Source organism: Lepisosteus platostomus, chromosome 7 (assembly GCF_059453375.1).
Source record: "Lepisosteus platostomus isolate fLepPlt1 chromosome 7, fLepPlt1.hap1, whole genome shotgun sequence".
Classification (NCBI taxonomy): Eukaryota; Metazoa; Chordata; class Actinopteri; order Semionotiformes; family Lepisosteidae; genus Lepisosteus; species Lepisosteus platostomus.
In genome coordinates, this window is record NC_142617.1 from 45,180,251 (window position 1) to 45,198,905 (window position 18,655).

The 18,655-nt window shown below is 38.2% G+C and overlaps 1 long non-coding RNA gene across 1 annotated transcript in view; it reads right to left on the bottom strand.

The window, feature by feature from the left end:
• LOC148658918 (uncharacterized) overlaps positions 1 to 13,274 on the bottom strand; it is a 115,433-nt gene extending 102,159 nt beyond the window's left edge. Inside the window, exon 1 of the long non-coding RNA XR_015940257.1 lies at positions 12,822 to 13,274. This is a non-coding gene — a long non-coding RNA (uncharacterized LOC148658918). The remainder of the gene's footprint in view (positions 1 to 12,821) is intronic.
• Between the last annotated feature and the right edge of the window lie 5,381 nt (positions 13,275 to 18,655).

Genomic DNA, 18,655 nt, shown 5'->3' on the forward strand with positions numbered 1-18,655 from the left:
AGTATGCAGGACAAAATGGGACAACACACTAGATTTCTTTTTTGAATAGTTATTACAGTAACCCCCACTCAAGTTAAATTATACAGTAACCACAATTCCTCAATATTAAGGTATAAATCTACCAACTCAAATTACGTGACACAATAACAGTCTCCAAACTGAAGGAGGAGATCCAACAATTAAGGAACACCTTGACCCCCCGTATCCAATCAATATTAAACAGCACAGTAATAGGCCAAAAATCAAAATCTATGCCCTCACAGTATTAAGGAACGGTCTTTATTTTAGACAGCAACTCCAAGAAAGATATTTAAAAATTACAAAATGGGTTCTGCCATTATCTACTGATGGATTTCAAAGAGTAAACTACTTACTTTTTGCCACTGAATGGAAGCCCATGTCTGTGCGTTACTGAAGAATTACTATACATTGAGCATGTAAAAAAGTTAGAGTAGGGTAGAAGTTTTATCAACGGATGTGCTGCAATGATAATCCTGCTTGGAATGTAATGAACCACAGGCTCAGACATTTGGTGTATGCACCAGATATGGCCGAGAAGCCATGGTGTTAAGCAACCATCCACGAGAATTTTGACTGAATCTCTTTAAGTCAGAATCGTCCCTAGAAGTTTATTGCTCTTATATATGCAAATATATTTCAGAAAACTAATGTATATAGACTTTATGTATTGAATTAATGGAGTTTACAATGCATCCCTGAAGCAATTAATGGCAACCTGACTTCACAAAACTATGAGTCCTTTGACCTAATTTGCTTCCCTTTCTGTGTGCTTAATCTACCATATTACAAAAGCTTTCTTTTGGGATTAACCATTTATGTGAAATGAGATATATGCCATTTAGGATTTACTGACTCGTGAACAGACCGATGCTTATTCAGAATTATGTGACAGACCCCTTTAATTTAGGATCTGCAATTCTTTGCTGAGCATAAGTATAGTTTGTGTTGTTTCCAGCATTGGCCACGATCACTACCAGGCTGCGACATTTCAGCAGATACACTGTTGATCAGCCCTGTGGAAAGAAATGTTAATCAGCATATTTCTTACATTTTTCTGTTCAATAAAATGTAAGAGTACCTCCTATATAAGATTTGGTCATTTTCTTAATAGTATTTTATTTGTTTCAGTTGTAATGTAATGTTTCTTTTCACATTTTCATGTTCAGTATATAATAAGATAGAAAATGCTAGAATACCATTACTTTGAGGCAAAAATAAAACAATCACAAAAGTTAATTATCATATTTAAAGATGGCTTTTAAAGAGTATTCACTTCTGCTTATGTGGTAAAAAATATTTAAATATAGTCATATGAAGTGGCTAGATAAAAGCTATCACATATATTTATCCATTGTGAGGCATAACTACATACTGCAGATTACAAACTAATAATCTAAACTAAGAATCAGAGACAAACCAGACTACAACACGGTAGATTTGAGACAGACATTAGGATTAAGTTTTTTTTTTATTTATGCCAGAAACATCTATAGTATGTACTGTACTATGAGTGGTCTATTCTTGATGTGTCTTCTAGTTTGAGAACAACGTTAGTGACATTGTTTTAGAACACGTTTTTCTATTGAGTCTATGAAGCAATCTAATCTCTGGCTAACATGGACACATTAATCTTGATTGGGTTGTGATTCCATAAAGAGGGCCAGTGTGCAATGTTGAATTTAGGTCAAAGCAAGTCTTGATTGTCCCTTGCCTTATCGTGCACTATTGTAATCCCATATTCAGGACTTGATACTGAGTTGCTTATTGAGTAAAGACACTCACTTCCAGGACTAGATCATGGTGGAGGAAAGTCTGTTCAGTGCTGCCAGGGATGATGACTCCAGCAGCTCCTAGTAAAGCTTCAATCCCATCCATTTAGATATTAGTCAAAGTCCCCAGTTATAAGTTTATGGCAAAATGACAGTACAACATGAATTAAACAAAAATAGCACAACGGCACTCTTAATTTTGTGCCTCTTTCTCAAATCAGTCACTCTTACACTGTATCTGTGGCTTGTCTCACAGTGTGGTGGTTCTCCTGCAGAGCCCTGCTGCACTGTGAGCTTCACTGCCGTTTACCACCTACCTCACACCTCTGCTGAGAAATGCAAGTTAAGGAAAGAGCTCATCGGTCATGTGGTATTACATTCAACAGTTGGCTCCTCTTAGGCAGTACGTCAAGCTGACTGCCTGTCACAAAGTTCTGAGTTATTGATTGATAATTCAAAATCGAGTGAGTTAGATTTACATTTATGTTAGTGTAACAGTAGGTTTCTAAATGTTTTTCCTTGCACATGCAAACTATCACATGCAAATTTCTTATTATGTATGTTTTACTTTATACTTGTTGTCATTCTATTGTATATTCAGCAGGTAAGAAAAATTGCTAAAAAGGGGATGCTAGTTCTAACATTTTCTAAGGCACATCACTAACTTTTAATGTCAGAAAAGTTACAGCATAATTTGCATATTTAAAAATATGTGGTGACATCATGCTCTTTCTAAACGTGTTCAATATTTTCAATGCTTCAGCTCAGCACCATCTTATATTTTTAGATGCAGTGTCAGTTAAATTATTACAGTAGTTGCCAATGTGGAATATGCCAATTGCTTTCAGAAAATGTACATCTTAACAAGCCTTTCCATTTTTGTGTGCTATGAGGAGTGTCATATCATATGGTTTATAAATGCTGACTAGTTTTCAGGGCAGCAATGTGAATAAATTAAATGTGCTTTCATTAATTAATTTGAATTACCATCAAAAGTATTTAAGTAAAAAAAGTGTTTGTATTTTGCAAAATTAAAGGTAAAAATAATTACAGTAATAAGTCCTTAATATCTTTACTGTATATCTTTGATATATTCCACCACACATTTTCACAAATTTGCCGGACATTAGACTTTAGTAAATTCAATGCATGAGGGCTTTACAGTCCTCAACATTTATTTCTCAGATGTTCAAAGACGAATGTTTTGCGCAGCTTGATTTTTTTTCAGTCTCATCTTACCTCAATTAGGTAAGATAACAACATCTCATTGTCATTTACATTAACTAAAATCAGCAAAATTGCTTTTCCCTTTTGTCAAAAATGGTTAATAAGTTAATGTAACAGAAAAAGCAATCAAAAAAAGTGTACACAATAAAACTAGAATACACCCCTGCTTCAAAGACTATTTATGCACTAAATGAACTTTACAATACTTGGTTTTGTAACAAGAAGAAACTAATAGTGCCTAGATCCTAGTTCTGGTCAGCTCGCACATAAATGAATGCATTCTGAACATTTTTAAACAAAGCAGATAGAAGAAAGGTGAAAATGTCTTTAAAAATTGAAACTTATTTTTTATTATTTCAAGTACTTTGTGTTACTTTTTGCTTTCAAGATGTTTTTGAAAAGCTGAAATTGTTAATCTGTTTAATTTTCACTGTGCATATTTATGTGTTCGAATGTAAACAGATGATTTCTGAGGACATCTTGACACAGAGGACACTGCCTTTAAGGTTTGAAAATATTGTAGGAGTAATATTTGAGCTATAACTGAATACAACTTCAGAAATTATTAATTATCAGTGTTTGGTGAGGGAATATTGACTTTCACACATAAGAATGTGAATCTTAGATAATGAGAACTCTAGAGAAAATGGAATATCGCAGGAAAAATAATATTAACAAGCAAGCCAAGAATTCTACTTACTGTAATTTGCTAAACACTTGAAAGCTCTACTGAAACATCAATATTTCAATATTTAGCTATAATATTAGTTAGCATTTTTTTAATTTGCTTCTCATTTTCTTGTGGAGTAAAGAAAATATAATTAGACTTATTTGTATTTGTTTTTCAAGCACTCACGGAGCATTGTGGTAGCTTGTTATTATTCCATCCATCGACTGTATGTTCTAACCACGTCTTCCAGTTCAGTGTCACAGGGGAGCTGAAGCATATCCTGGCAAGCAATGGGAACAAGACGGTACACCCTGGAGGGGGTGCCAGTATGTCACAGGGCAGACACAGACACTCTCACTCCAGGGCCACAGAAGCCAGTATGTCCTTGGAGTTTGGGAGGAAACTACAGCTGTACAAGACTTCCATGAACATGACAAGAACATACAAACTCCACACAGAAAGCACCCCAAGTCCAGACTTGAACCCACGGCCAAAGCGCTGTGTGCCAACAGTGCTAACCACTTAGTGCTTCCCCATTTGTTATTATTTGGACATTTTTGTATGGAAATTTCCAGATTGGGGTCCATTCTGTGTGGAGTGCGCATGTTTTCAAAGTATTTTTGTGGGTTTTCCCTGGGAAGTCTTGTTTATTCACACTTTACACAGACTGACTTAGATCAATTGGTGTCTCTATGACTTGTGTATATACTGTGATTGATGACTGTACTGTCCAGAGTATACTCCTGCATCTTTCCCTTTGATTCTGGGATAGGAGGTGAATTACTGGGATCCTTGCCAGAAATAATCAGCTTTCTGCTAATGCATGGGTATATGCTATGAATTATTAAAGAGTGACGACTTGTTTCGAGAAAAGAGAAATGTCTTGTGAGCAAAAAAGAAAATGCTTGTTGTTGATTCTACAAAGAAAGGGGCAAAAATATGGAAAATTTAAAAATGTGGAAAGGCCACCTAGTGTAAGTTAAATAGTTTCTGGAATGTCAAAGTCAAGGAACAAAGTGTCAGATCAATACCTGTGACCAAATCCCAGACCTCATTACATACATTTCAAATGACATACAGTAGACCTTGTGGTTGTGATTAATGACTGACTGCTATTATCAGAATCAAATGACCCAGGAAGACCCTGCTGCTTGCAGCTTCCATGCTTAATTATTTATATTGTTGCAAACGGAGACTTTTTTTCTTCACCAGGACAAAACACAATTTTCTTTTTCAAGGACAGAATGCAGTCACCACCAACACAGAAGTAACATCTCTGACCTGTGGTGAATTTGTGTACCCAATCAGTCCAATGTGATCCTGCCCTACCTGACATGGTTTAATCCCCTTTTTCTCTACTAGTTTCTCTCTGCAAGAGAAAAAGGAGGGAGGTCATCTGAGAAGCTCCCGATGAACTTCCAGTTTACAATCCCTTAACTTTGCCTCTGTGGCTCTTCATTTTGAATTACACCTTTGCATTTATTTTGGCATTATTAACTGTTTACACAGGACAATGGATCCTCTGGGCATTGTGGTGCCATGGGGGTAGTTGATGGGATACCACCTCGCGTCCTGAGGACATGTGCAGCCCAGCTGACCACAGTGTTTACGGACATCTTTAACTCCTCCCTGTCACAGTCCATGGTCCCCACCTGCTTTAAAAAAAACACTATTGTTCCAACCCCCAAAAAGACAAAAGTGACATGCCTGAATGATTACCTCCCAGTAGCATTAACATCTGTGGTGATGAAATGCCTGGAGAAGCTGGTGTTGTCACACATCAACTCCTCCATCACAGAGTCCCTGGACCCCTTGCAGTTCCCCTACCAGAACAACAGATCAGTGGATGATGCTGTCTCCCTGGCTCTGCAAAGAGCTAATAGTGGACTTTCGGAGACACAGGCCATACACTCACAGCCCACTCAGTATTGATGGAACGGAAGTGGAAACAGTCACCAGCTTTAGGTTTTTGGGAATTCACATCTCTAAAGATCTAACCTGGACTGTGAACACTGACTCTATCATGAAGAAGGCTCAGCAGCGCCTTTATTTCTTGAGGTGCCTCAAGCGATGGGGGATGCCAATACATGTGTTGGTGAACTTCTACCGCTGCACCATCAACAGTGTCCTCACCAACGGGATCACCGTGTGGTATGGCAACACCTCTTCGCGAGACAGAAAGGCACTGCAGAGAATGGTCAATATGGCCCAGAAGATCATCGGCTGCGGTCTCACCGAGATTAAATAGCTCTATGAGGACCGCTGCCGTGGTAGAATTCTGGCCATCACAGAGGACAGTCACCACCCCGGGCATGAGCTCTTCACCCCCACTGCCCTCAGGCAAGAGATATAAGAGCATACGGACACTTACCACTAGATTCTTCAATAGCTTCTATCCACAAGCAGTGAGACTGGCGAACACATTTAGCCATCCCCCTCGGACCACACCTACACCATCACCATCTACCTCTTTATGATTTCTTATCTATTGCACATCTCCAGTCATTGTTTACACGTCTGTATTGTTTACATTCAAACTGTCTACATGTTTTCTTGCACATTGTCTATTGTTTGTTTGTACATTGTCTTGATGCACTGTTTGCACTTTGTTTTGTTTTTTACACTTGTTTTACAATCGAGAGACTTTCTGTAAGTAAGAATTCCATTGTACCAGTACCGGTTACATATGGCAATAAAGTTCAAGTTCAAGTTCAACATTGGGCATGGTCAGGCTCTCATTCTCCCCTGTCAAGCCCCTTTATAAGCTCTTTTGGGTTCCTTTTATACACTACCTACATCACCAAGTCTCTTTCGCACTACACACCATGCTGAGACCCAACACACTGTCTCTCTCTAACACATACTCACAACTTCTGTGGCGTCTTACACTCACTCCCTTAGGTTGTGAACCTCACATCGTGCCCAGCCACCACTCCGTTACACCATGGAGCTGCCAGCGCACCTCACTGTGCCCAGCCACCACTGCACTATCTCCCAGAGATTGCAGCTAGATATACCCCACTCGCTTCCCAGATACCAATGTATTGCCAGGGGGAGGGTCCCTCTGCCACATAACCCACTCTGGTCCACACACACTAACTCACTCATACAGCGGACACAACAGCCCTACTCTCACACCCTAGCAGGATGCTGTCCCTATATATCTTTTAATGCTCTCATAACGCTCTGTTTCTTCGGTCACTCTCCTCACAAAATGACGTTTTCACTCTTTTCCTCGCAGGCTATTCCTCTCACAATCCCCTCTGGGATTGTCGTTCTTCTCCACCCCTCACGGGGTTGACACAGCGGCAAGTCACTCTTTGTTCACTCATACACCGCGGCACTCTCTTCTGACATCGTCCCAACTAGTAGCGTCTCACAGCCGCTACCGTCATGCTTCAGCCGGGCTCTCTCACAGCAGAGCCTCTGCTATTGTTCTCACACCACTGTAGCAACAGCAAGACTTAAGTCCTGTTGGATCTTTCCCCCTCTTAAACCACTTCTACACCTGCCGTTCAATCACTTATTCACATCAGGTGTGGTTTCCACGGAAACGCGTCTTCCTTAATCCGGGGCTCCGCCCCCACACTAGACACTCCCGGCATTGCACCACAGCATTCATAAATGTGTGCATGCTGACCACACCATGGGCCTGAAAGTTTTGGGAAGTTACCATGATCTCCAAAGTCTTCAGACACAGCATGAAAGGAGTTCACCTCCGTGTCCCATACTAGAATGTCTGTGCTGATTTCTACACCTAATGGTGTAGACCTAATGGTCTAAATCTAGAGGGCATTGAAGTATATCTCCATTTTTGAGGTCCTCCAATCCAATTTTAGTAAATATTGCAAAATGGGGGACATGGAGTTAATGCAGTTGAGTTTGGTTTGAAATAAGATAGACGTGAGGAACTAAGGTGACACACTAGCGGTGATGGAATTATAGTAATGTTTGTGCTGGTTTTGTCAGAGAAGCTGAAGACCTGTGTGATGCTGTGTTCTACCACAGCTGGTGTGAAGATCCTGTCACAAATGTCTGGCTGCATTCTACATTTTATGGGACTTGTGTGTCGCCTTACCCAGCAGATATCTGGATGTTTAATTGGGATACCAAAACATTCTCCACATACCTCACATGCAATGCCTCCTATCACTGACCCTCTCTGACTCACTCACAGAATAAATCCTGATGCAAAATCAGTCTAATGATGTCATAGCTAATCGATCAGAGGATGTCATATAGTCATTTATTGAATGAAACTACAATAACAGCTTTGAAATCATGATGACTGCATAGCTTATTTTGAGACTCTAACAACCATTTGTGTAAAAAAGGTGCTTTCTGTTCTCTGTTAAAATGCACTTTCCCTCACTTTGCACTTGGGTGCACTGTGACAGTGGTGATTCTAAAGAAGTCCACCTGGTTGACTTTTTCAATACCATTGAGGATTTTAAATACATGATTCCCCTGGTAGTCTCGTGAGTCTTCTCTTCTCAAGATTACTGTTGGCCTTTAAAGTCTCTGGCAGGCAGGACACACCAGCAGGGGATTCACATGAAGGTGTCGCACTGCAGCAGGAGGTGAGCTTCCTGCTGCACAGAATGCATCTGTTCAGTGCCAGCCCTTCATTGGAAAAAGGAGTACTCAAGGTGCTCTGTCCATTATGACTTGGAATTCGGATAGCAAATCAGTCCAATGTGACTCTTACACTCGCTGTCCTTTTCATTGAGAATTTATGAGCTTATGTTATGAAAGAAATTTTAATAAGAGTGCAGCTCACACAGCATCTATTGAGACTGTTAATAAAATAATACCATGACTTTTAAAAGGTGTTTGTTCATTATAATCTTAGAAATGCAATCCTTTAAATGTATCATTACTAAAAAAGTTGTTTTTTTATCAAATAAAATATGGATAAACAGTGGTTATGTACCACTTATTAAAAAGTACTTGCATCCAAATGTGTTTTTTATTTTTAGTTGATTTTATATGCAAAGATGTAATTCACAAGATAAATATACTCCTTGAAGTTCATCTGTAGTACACAGTTAAGATTCTTTCCTGCAGACTTTGTTTGTGGTGCTCAGTATTGCCTAGTGTTTAAAATCAAGTCATGATCATTTAGAACATTCCCAGGCATGTCAGAACTGAACACTTGACAATAATTTATTCAAAAAGTGAGTGGTGTTCTTTAAAGCCCACTTAAATCAACATAATTTCACTGTTTTGCTTCCATGCTAGGCAAATACGTTTTTTTTTGCAAAGCTAATGAAAAAGGGTTGTGATTTTCTCAAACTTATGTTTTGAGTCTGAAATACTTCAGGGTGTAAAGGATTTTAAATAAGATTATCTAAAAGATGAATATTAAAAGCATGTGTTAGTGCATCTATTTTTCCCAAATGTATCACAAGCTTAATGAGAATTGCCATATTGATTGTTTTTGGTATTCTACTAATATAGTCTTTGTAAAGTGAGAAAATGTAAAGGTCATTTTTAATTACTTTGCCTTCAAAAATTGTATATATTTTATACATTATATATTATAGCAATACAGTTCTTTTTGGTAATCTGCAGATCCAAGTGTACTGTACTTCAGAATGATGTCTCCATCCTATCTAAACATACCTGAACTTCAGGGTATCACTGGACTCACACAAATCCTCAACTCTGAGCAAAGCTTGGAACTGAAATCCAAGCTATTCCATAACTATTAAATCATGCTATTCTTAAACAATGCCTTTCCAGGGTGGAGGAGTAAGTAGAATGTGTTTATTACAGGCATTTTCTCTAAAGATAGTGTCTGCAATAAATATATTCTGCTTTAACCTCTATCACGAATAAAAATTTAGATTTAAACAGTACAAATTAAGAGTATAATAATATCTTCTGTGGTTAGGTACCAAAAAAGGCTACTTACAGAGAAACTATATAGGTGATTTTTTCTAATAGGAATGATGGACAATAGGAAGGGTGGGGTCAGAAAGAATTTTGGCTTATGTTCTGTGATGAAATGTGGGGAAGTTTCTCCTACAGGAAACAATGGACTATGATGAGGATGAGGATGTGGCCTGTACAGTGAGATAATGTGTTTATTGTGTAGTAACCCAGATACAGTACATGTACAACACAAGTGCATAATTAGAACCATTTCTAAAAAGGCTGCAAGCTCATCTAGGCCATTTATTGGCTACTAGTTTAAGGAGAACTGCAATACTATTGAAAGTAAAATTCACACAACATGCTGGGATTTATTTACTGTATTTCATTCATTTTAATTACTTAAAATGTTGAAGTTGTGAGTGTGGGAAGCATACTGCAGAGCCTTTGTATTGAGAATGTGACCCTGATACCAGGTTGTGTTCTGAAATCATTAAAAAAGCCAGGCTTGTAAAGAAAAAGTGAAGTAGTGTTCACAAAAAAAAATATTTTAAAATTATTTTAGCAGAAACATGTATCTTTCTTCCAGATAATTCTTAAACATACATCTGAGCTAAAATCAATGGGAGATTTTACAGTATATATCCAAATACAAACTATGTATTTCTGTATGTGAATTTAACCAGCCAGGACTTGACATTCTGTGCAAAAATATGCTTTGTGTTTATTGTAGGGTTGAACAATGTAAACATCTTGAAATCCATTGATTCAAGAAATCTATAGCACTTTGGCATTTGTAGGACATATAAAAAATGTATGAAATCATGATGTGGCTTTTCTCATACACTAGCTCCCAGGCTTCCATTCAACCTGTTCTAGCTGCATCAAGGCATACAGTATATCCACTACCTCTCTGCCAAATAATACACAGGTATAGAAGTTCAATTTTCTTCAAAATGATCTGTGGCCAGATTTCCAGCAACCCTAATTCATTCCCAGAATTTAGCTCTTTGGTGTTTCAGTAATGCTTGGTTTCTAAAGCTTGAAAAATCTTATTACCAAGCGAAACATGGGGCCTTTATTGACGTTGCTGATGGTTAATATTCTTTTTATTATAATACTTAGAAGCTAAAAAATATCTGCACTTGAACACATTCACATGCTCGAAAAATTATGCCATCATAAAAATTGATGTAGCATGTGAATGGGTTACTGAGACAAATTTTTAAATTTCTTTTAAAGTTTATGAAAGTTTAAAGATAAAGGACTTTCAATAATCTAGCAATATATTCTGAAAATCATTTTTGTTTCATTCCTTGACCATGTCTGTAATTTCTGTTCAGCCCCTGTATACTTATTCTATTTCCTCTCTTTCTGTAGAAGCTTTAAGCACACATTAAACACTGCTCTTGATCTGTAATTCAGCAGAATAGAAAACAGTAATGGAAAAATAACCTTAAATGGTTGGTCACAGTTAGTTAATTAACATTTAGTGGAATTCTTTTTCCTCTAAAATAAAATGCAACAGAACAATTCAATGAAGTTGCAATGTGACAAGTGTCCACTGCATTTTTACATAGCCCTCACACCCCCGGCAGACAAGGAACAAGAAACACAAGCACAAGGTCACAAGGTTCTTTCTAATTTCAAGTGAGGGATGTTTGTATGCATTGTTAAAAGGAAAAGCCGTCACATGCTCTCACTAGAAAAAAATAAACAAAGTTGTCTAATGTTTCAGGAATCAAAACTAAACATGCAGTTCTTGTTAGGAACAAGGGTATTCTTCTTACTTGATTGTGTTCGCCTGTATTCAACAATCAATTCTGTGTTATTACTGAATTGTGGTATTTTGTGTTTGGGCAATAATCCCAAAACGAATGAGGGAACATCAACTAATTCTTGGCTAATCAGCCACCTCACTTCCTATCAGGACACACACAGGTCAACATCATTAAAAGCTCCTTTGTGTTCCACAGAACTTCATTTACATGCCTGTGGCATTATGATTGACTCTTCCCTCCTGAATGAACAGAATTCCTCCAACTTTCAATTAAGGTCTGTGAAGTCGGCTGGAAAATGAAAAGCTTTGGCCAGCTTTTACTACAGTGGGGGCTTGCCTAGCAGCATGGGTTTGTAAGCCTCACAGCAATGAGGAAAAGAGCCACAATGACTCTGGCTGTCTTCATTTGCTAAATATTTGTGCAATGATATTTTGTGTGCCTCACTATCTTGTCCTGAGTGAAAGTTTATTAAGAAGCTGTCTCTCATAGGCTGGATGATAACAGCTCTGTTTCTGGCAAATGAAAGAGTCATTGCTACTATTTATTTTAGATAGACATTTATTTTACTACACCATTTTGAAGTGCTGGATTTTACGATCTGACCTTTACTTTATTGCTACAGCCCGGTCCAGAACTATGTTTTCATAGTTTCCAAACCTCAGACGCCAATTTACAATAATTAATGGGCCATCTAATTGAGGAGGTGTGCTTGCATTTAATTACTCCAGTTATTCTGTATCAATATGAAAGAATCTGAAAATAAATCAAATATATCAGACTTTGAAAACAATATAGGTAAACAATATTTAATAACTGTGCTCATATCTAAAAGTGTAACACTTAATTTTAGATTGCTTCTGTTGATATGACTGAACCTTTCTTGATTTTAATCTGCAAATCTATTTTTAATATTGTGTAATATACAGTAACTTATGACTGAATATAACAAGACTCTGGGAATTCAAGGTATGCGTGTTCAGTTTGTATATTATGAATAATCAGCATACTTTAATAGCACAGTACAATACAGTATATTAAATTCCATCCTACCAAAACCAAGTTAGAGACAAGATTGGAGCTACTTCTTTTAGGAGGTGAAGAAAGCAATCAGAGAAAGGAACAGCAATAAAATAGCAAGATGTGTTGGAATTCTTGTTGAGAATTTTAAGCACAGTGGACAGGATTGTCTCAACAGTAAACCTCCATGCTCTTGTCACACAGATCTGGAATGAAGGGGTAATCCTAACTGTGAAGTGTGTGACTGTGACAATATTTAAGAAAGAATAGAAATCCAGTAATGTAAAACTCAGAGAGATCTCCCTTCTGCACATCATGGACAAAATCATTACAAGAATTCTCCTAAATCAGAAGAATGTCTCCCAGAATTGCATTGTAGGTTTAGGCCCTTGAATGGCATGGCTAAGATGATTTTTACAGCCTTTAATTTCCATAAAAAATGACTGTAGGAACACCAACCTCTCTCTGTAGCATTCACAGACTTGATTTACAAGGCACTCTGGTAGATCCTTCTGAAGTATGGCTATCCAACACTTGCAAAGGAAAAAGTAAAGGTTTATTCCAGGCTGAAAAGAAAAGAGACAACGTTTCAGCTGTGGATCCTTCTTCAGGTCCACAGACAAAATGTTGCGTTCATTTGTTCCTTTGCAGCCTACGCATGCTGACACTTCTACCTACTTGAACTTATCCACAACTTGTCAGAATGCTTTGCCTGCTTCCTGATGGTATACGCATGCAGTAATCCTTACTAATGAATCCATTGCAGAACCCTTTTAAACCCAGATGGAGTCGAACAAGTGTGTGTCATCACCACAAATCATTATTATTTTTGCATTCTGCACCACTTGATGACAGACAAGCTCCCTGCTGGAGTGCAGCTGACTTCCCAAAAGGATGGAGAATTATTAGCATCCACAAATAGGGAAAATATTCTTCAACAACTCCAGTTCAAAACTAAATTCACTCCAGCTTCAGTCATCAAAAGCTAGTATTCTGATAATGCTGCTGTATGTGCCTTGATAAAAAAATGGATTTCCAGACAATAATCAACATATTTACAGAAAAAAAGAACAAAATAGGACTTAGGTTCAATATTCAGAGGAACCAAATTTCTCCATCATAAATCTCCAAATTTACAATACGTATCTATAGAACTTAGAACTCTTCCTATAACTTGGGATTTCTCTTTCACAGAAGGTTGATATTGATGAAGTAATCCAGAATCAAATGAAACCTGTGTGCGCAGCTTTTGGCCACCAAAGGACTGAAACCAAGCTGATAATCTACCATACAGTTTCTTTCCCACTTTACTGCACAGGGCTGAAACATGGACTACATACAAGAAATACTTAAAAAGACGTGATTTGTAACAACACTGTTTGATTTTATGCATCAAGCTGGAGGACAGGTGAATCAATAAGACTGTTTTCTGTACAGTAGGCATAATTATTGAAGCAATGATCACAAAAAGCTCTGGTTTAGTTATACTATCCAGGATCCCAAAGAAGGTTTTCTCCCATCTCAGCCAAGTCAAACACACTAGAGAAGGACAGAGGGAGGAATGGAACATCTTTGGAGATCCTTCTTATCATCTCCTTGGAGATAATCTTGCCATAATCAAATGGATGAAGAGTATCTGAGAAAGAACCCAGCACTGTGAAACATAAAAAACCTTACTGTCAGAAAACGTAAACCAAGAGCACTGAAGAGAGCTCCCCACAACCAGATTGTATAGTACATAATCACATTTCTGCCAAGACAACACCTGCTCTACCTGCCAGAGAGGGGATCCCATACTAGCCTTTTCAGTCACCTACTGTATGCATTCATGGAAGACATGTATCCTAAAATGTGAGGGACAAACAACGAATGGTAATGATACTATGACCGAACGGGATGCTGATCACAACATTTAAACTCCCTTTTCTCATTCGATCACGGCCCAAAGCACCTGACACAGTGGGGAACCATACTTTTTAAACCCCGCTAGAGCTGAGTTTTATTTACAGTGTACACAACCGAAATGTTCACCACCATAAAAAATAATCTAACTAAGTTTTGAAGCTCTGATTAAACTATTGTTTTAAGTCAATGGGTGAGCCTTCTGGGTCACCCACAGCCATTATGGGCAGTAACCTCGATTAACAATAGAATTATTGAGGTTTTAAACACTATCTTTAGTTGATATTTCGGCTTGTTTTAATGGTTGGTTGGTGTTATCCGGTGCAGCTGGTGAACTGAGATAGGTCAGGTAAGTGGAACCGTAAAGTAGTTAAAGAAAAAATTTAACTACTTTAGAGCTGCACAACATTATTAAAATGCATTTTTTTATTTTGTAAGTCAGCAAATCTAACCACACTGGTTATTCATACCACCATTTCAGAAACTTGCAAGCATTCTCCTTACCTCTGTCATTCTCAGGCAGCTGCTGTAGCCTTAAATCAGACAAATCCGGTCCTAAATCTTTCAGTCTGATTTTTTTATCAAACCTCATTCCTTAACAACGAATGTGTCAACAAGTAACCAATGCTATTAATTGCTGACCATACCCAGTTCATCTTTCTCAGACTCAAAATTGTCAAAATTCTCAGTTTCCTAGTAACAGCTGTTGACACCATGGGGTGTTAGTACAGGTGTCTTGCTGACAGCTTGACAGATGGTTATTGCCATTCACTCAAACTGTTCAGGAGTCTCTAATGTTCATGCATCAAAAGGTGGCAAGGTGAGCATCCCAAGGTTTTATACTGCTCATTCAACTTATTGTAGCTGTGACCAAGTCAGCTGTTGGAGCAGAACTTAGTGTCCAATTCTTCCACCCATCTATTTCCCAATCACTTTATCCAACACTGGGCCAGGGGGGAGCCGGAGCCTCCCAAGAGGGGAGAAAGGATGTAACTGAACTCAGGGTCCTGGCGCTGGGAGGCAGCAATGCTAACCGCTGCGCAACCATGCCGCCCTAGAACAATTTATTTTAACCATTTCATTTCTGTACTCGATTTTTGCATTTTAAAAGTGGCAGGAAGGTGTCCCAGCGCTGCCTATTGCCAGGCCATGCAAGGCTGGTGTGATATAGATTCCAATCAGCTTCCTTCAGATTTTTACAAACTGCTAGTAAAAAAAATCGCCCACTCAAATTAGTGAATTTAACTAATGTCATAAGAAAAGAGGGTCTTTAGCCTCTAAATCCCTATAGGACACCAGGACAACAGCCAAACACAAGACTCATTTTGTGGTATTACATATGAATTTACAGTTTTTTTTCCCCCTCTTTTGTTGTCCTTGTTCACACTGTACATATATAAGCAGGCCAGGTGTAAAATTGCATGCGTGATTTACAAGCAAAGTAAGTTTGTTTGACACTGAACAGCCCCAGGTTACACTGTTGAAGATGGTCAAACAAACCCCAACAGAAGACGTTCTGTCAAGCCATTGATGACTGCCGATTCATTTCGATATTCACCTCATGTGACCACCAGCTGCTTTATCACCTTTGTTTGTGGCTAAATGAGAATTTACTCAAGTCAGTGAATCCCTAACTCGGAAAAATATGTGATACCATCTGTAGTAACATGCAAATGTGTCCAAGGACACATTTAGCAAGATTTTATGGTGCACTCAAAGCATAAAAGGATTTACTTACTGAGGTGGCGTCTCAAACCGAAGCCAGTCCATTGCCTCACCCACTAGCCTCCTCCATCGCATCCTATTTCTCCAGGCATTTACATCAATTTCTGCCTCATCTTGTTCTAGATCTTCCTCGTGGCCTCTTTCCCTCAATATTCTCTTCTACTGCTTTTTATTTTTTTTTAAATAAATATAATTAGTGTAATAAAAGTATTTATTATAATAAAAATAAATTATAATTATAGTAGAATAAAAGTAATTTTCTCTAAAAGAAACTAAGAATAAACTAGACAGTGAAGTGTATTTTAGTGCAAATGTGGCGCAACCCGACTACCGTCTAAGAAACTTGATTTAAAAGGAGCATCTCACCTCATCGTTTTACATCACCAAAACCACAAAACCTTTACAGAAAACTTTATCAATCGAAAAAGGTTCAACTAGAGCTTCACAAAACCGTTTTCAGAACCGAAACAAAAACATTCATTTAATCAAACAAAGCCCGTGCTTGGCATAGTCGCAAGCGTCCATGGTGTAAATCAATATTTACTTTTGATTCCTGCGTCATATTTAATTGTTTTTTTTACCAAAAAAACAACAAAAACATGTTTTCAAAAAAGGACAACTGGAGCTTTAAAAAAATGTTTTTTTAAAAAAACAAGACGATTGATCACAAAGTCACTTTTTATCTGATGATCTACTTCCAAAATGCATCGATAAGCCAGTAAAACAAGTCCGCAAAAGCAAAAACCAGCAAAATATATAGGTATATATCTATACTATACCTTATTCTGAAGCACAAATTATGTCTAAAAAAGGCAAGACTAACCCACCTCCAGACCTGGAGGAAACTGAACGTTATTGACTTTGGAATAGAAATAAGGCAATCCGTTTGGTAAAAAACTTTGTCATTCATTGTATTTTCAGCCACTCAGAGCCCTTAGGGGGTGAGACTTCCTCTAGAAACCTCAGGAGGCATTCTGCTTGCCTTCTAGCTGTGTTACAACCCCAAGTGTCTAGGGGTAAAGGGGTGTAACATTGAGGATTATTCTGTTGGAAGCAGGTGGGTTCTGGTGAGGGACTAGGAAGCATGATAACAAAGGTGGGTGCAAAAGTTATTTTAAATTGAATAAGTGACTGGTAAGACATGATAATACACAGGGGTAAGGAACTAGAGTGGTGCCAAAGAGAAAATAAACAAAATGGAGCTGGCTAGAAAAGTGAGGGAAAGCTAACCTGACTACAAAAGAAAACCTGAAACACATGGTCTTCAGTGTCTTCAACACCCTAGCTAACCTCCACTGACTACCCAAAACCATACAAGACAAACAGCACTCACCCATACTAAACTAGTGTACAAATACAAAATCAACTAAGTATGTAGAACATACCCAACAACCTAAACTACACAAAAGTTCACACAAAAACACAAGTGAACTAGGAATACAAATAAGGGAAAACAAGAGTAATCAACAGGAATAGGGTACAAAAGAACACAAAGGTTGTACATATAACATGTTCGGGCAAATGAACAGAAACCAACAAAACAAAGTCAAAGCTATACAAAAATACACACACAAAACAAACCAACAAAGCGATAACCAAAGCAAAACCAAACAGGACTGAAGTCAAACAAAAGGCCTCTCCTTTCTGAAAACCTCCATGTTATATAGTGAATAAGATGCATTCTGATTGGCTGAGAAGCTAATTGATCATGATGTCATACGGAACAGTGGTGTAATGGTGGGCCAATGGGGGAGGGAGAACAATCAAAGGTCAGTCAGCGGTGTGGAACATAAAAACACACAGACCACACACTGGGAAGTAACAAGCTGTCAATCATTGACTCAGAAAGGGTAATCAATCAATTTCTTATCAGTGCTCCTTTTTTTCACACCAGAAGGCAACTCTGAGGTTTTTTTTTAAATCCCTAACAGCAGAAAAAGGCTCTCTAGCAGTGTCTAAAAGTTTTTATAGCAATTGCAATGTTTTTTTATTGTTATTGCTTTCAATATTTTTTATGATTTTATTATGCGAGAAATTTCATTCCTACATCATTATGTAGATGTTTTTCAAATGTATCCATTTGTCCCAGATTTGTATCCTAGCTAGTAGACACATAGGACAAGGCCTACAAAGATTTAAATCTACCTTACAGGCCTAGAATTGTTTTTTTTGTTTTTCATACAGTATGTTTGTCTGACATTAAGAAATACAAGAAATTTGGCTGTTCACACTCAAAGCCAAGCTTCAATTTAAGACCTGAACAAGGCTCTGTCACTAACCGCATTCCTACGTGCGCCTCTCGCCGCCAACACCCGTGCACTAATTAATCAATTGTCATTACTCACGCTCTTCTCTATTTATACACTCCCGCTCCACTCAGTGCTTGGCTCATTGAGAATAACCTTTGGCTTTCTCTTCTGCGCGTTTAATACTCTCGACCTGATTTCTGGCTACCAGACCTTGTTTTTTCTCTGGCTTTGACTTCGTCTAGCGTTTTCAATTTGGATACTCTCGACCTGACTCTTCTGATGCCCGACCTAGCCTTCCAACCTCGACCACGACTTCTGCATTTCGCCCTTGGAATTTTGACGCCAAACACTAGCCGCCTACAGTCTCAGCACCGCATAGGGTCCAACCTGGTACTCCTAAACGTCACTCCTGACAGG